Here is a 2,360-nt window from a genome sequence, read left to right as displayed (position 1 = left end):
TGAATTCCTTACCACCTGACTCTATATCCATAATAAAGGCTAAATGATTCTTGATGAAATACTTCCCACCTAGTAAGAATGCCAAGCTTCGAAATGAGATCACTACATTCCAACAACTTGATGACGAATCTCTATATGAGTGATTTGCCTTAATTTGATAAGTCAAACTAGGCTTCCTTGTTATACTTAAGGAGCTTATTTTCAGGCAAATAAGCATATTTTTTATAGTTTAGTATCGATTTTAGATTTCTAATTTAATTAGTGTAAATACCTCTTTTTACTCATTTTGAGACCTAAATTTGTCAATTGTGCCATTAAGGGTTTTAACGTCTGATTGAGTGTTGTTGGTACTCGACGGTGGTCTGAAATTGTATGAAAACATCACCTAAGAAAGAGGTATCATAACATTGGAGCATGGAAATCGCGATACCCCAAACAGGCCTAGGATGAAGACCACCTAAAGTGGTATTGCGATATCATCTTTGGGTATTGCAATATCTAGCTTCTAAGAGGGACCCCATTTTAAGACTAATTACAATATCATGATATCTTACCCTTGGTATCGTCATGTCTACATAGTGAAGTGGAAAAATGATGCCAAGGATAGTCTTTGTCCAATGAAAGCACTAATTAGATAAGATCCATTCAAGGGCATTTTGGTCACTAAAATTGGGACAGAAATTGCTGCTAAAATAACCAATTTTGATTGAAGAGAGAGGATACACATATTAGACTTAGTTAGCCTAGTTTTCTCTTTAGTTCTATTAGGTTTTCTTCTTTATTTTTAAGGTTTCTTAGTTCTCATCTTCCTTAGTTGTAGAGTTATTTTTTTGTAACTTTTCTTTTTGTTCTTGTTGTTGTTCATGTTAGTTATTACTGTAGCTAGAGTTTATATGTACTTGCAGTCCATTTCCTTTACTTGTAATGACATTTCAGCCTTTAGTTTAATATATTTAATTTTCTTTAAGTTTAATCTGTTAAAGACTTCAACTTTTATGTTTCTTGTACTTCATTATACTGTTGAATGTTCATCCACAATTTTCTTTTAAGTTTTCTAGAGTAAAAATCTAAACTTTCATCTTTTTCTCAAGGTTTATATTAATGGATGTCATTTCCTTTTCTTGCATGTTTGTTAGCTTAGTTTTAGCATGAATAACTAAACTCTAAGGGTCTTGGTTGATGGAGATGTCAGTAAGCTGATTTTTGGATGAGGAACTAAGTTGCAAATAAATTGGACTAAATCTAATAAACCTAAAAACTTAGGATTGACACCCCTAAGGGAATATTTAGGCAAGTGAGACCTAGAGGTAATCTTGTTGAGCACCAATTCATTAGTTCTGGTTTAGTCGTTGAGGTCGATATATAAACCAAACTAATTTGTCTAATTTGATAAAGTTGAGGCTAAGAGGTAAAACGGAACCACTTTAAAAGTTTGAGCAATTTAGATCCCTAACTCAAAGATTAGTGAACCAAATCAAAATCAATCAACCAATGTTTGTTATTCATTGGTTAATTTAGCAACTTTGCATATTTTACAATTTATTCCTTGTGTTAATTAGTAGATAAATTAGTGTAATTACTTTTGATTTCATGGCTTGTCATACCATAGTGTTTAACAAGTAGTTAGTTAGACTTTTTATTTTGCATGCTTGTTGCTATAATTTTTTCAATTGTCGACTCTCTTGGGTTTGATCCTTAAAGTACTTCGTGTCCTATTATACAATAATATTACAATTGACCTATCACAGTTGTAGACGTCATATGATAGTATAGTTTTTGATCCTTTGTTGTTCTTAGTGTTGATTTCTCTCTCATCATTTGCGAGGGCGGTGAGGGAGGCATCAATGAGGCTTGAGAGCGATTCAAGGAATTATTATAGAAATGCCCTCACCATGGGGTTCCAAATTGTATTCAATTAAAGACTTTTTACAATGGTGTCAATGCACATACATGAATTGTGGTAGATGCTTCTGCAAATGACGCCTTTCTTTCTTAGTCTTACAATGAAGGTTACGAAATTCTTGAAAGAATTCCTAGCAACAATTATCAGTGGCCGCCTAATTGAACAACCACAAGAAGAAGAATGGAAGGAAATCATGAAGTTGATGCACTTACCTCTTTGGCAGCCGAGGTATCTTCTATGTCTTCCATGCTTAAGAACTTTTCTAATAATGGTTTCAATGGTAATCTGACAGGTTAGCAGCCAAGCCAATTTGAGAACATTTTATATGTGTACTGTAGAGACAATCATATGTTCAAAAATTTCCCATCAAACCCAGAATCCATCTATTACATGGGAAACCAAAATCAAAATAGGAGTGGCCCATATCCATAGTCAAATTTCTACAACCCTTCATGGA

General features: G+C 33.5%; 1 non-coding gene across 1 annotated transcript; it reads right to left on the bottom strand.

Moving 5' to 3' along the window:
* Positions 1 to 1,789: 1,789 nt before the first annotated feature.
* On the bottom strand, positions 1,790 to 1,899 carry LOC121209289 (small nucleolar RNA R71). The gene has a single exon (XR_005904403.1). It is a non-coding gene; the product is annotated as a small nucleolar RNA R71 (small nucleolar RNA).
* Between the last annotated feature and the right edge of the window lie 461 nt (positions 1,900 to 2,360).

The sequence above is a fragment of the Gossypium hirsutum genome, chromosome A10 (genome assembly GCF_007990345.1).
Source record: "Gossypium hirsutum isolate 1008001.06 chromosome A10, Gossypium_hirsutum_v2.1, whole genome shotgun sequence".
Lineage (NCBI taxonomy): Eukaryota > Viridiplantae > Streptophyta > Magnoliopsida > Malvales > Malvaceae > Gossypium > Gossypium hirsutum.
This window is presented reverse-complemented; position numbering and strand designations above follow the sequence as displayed.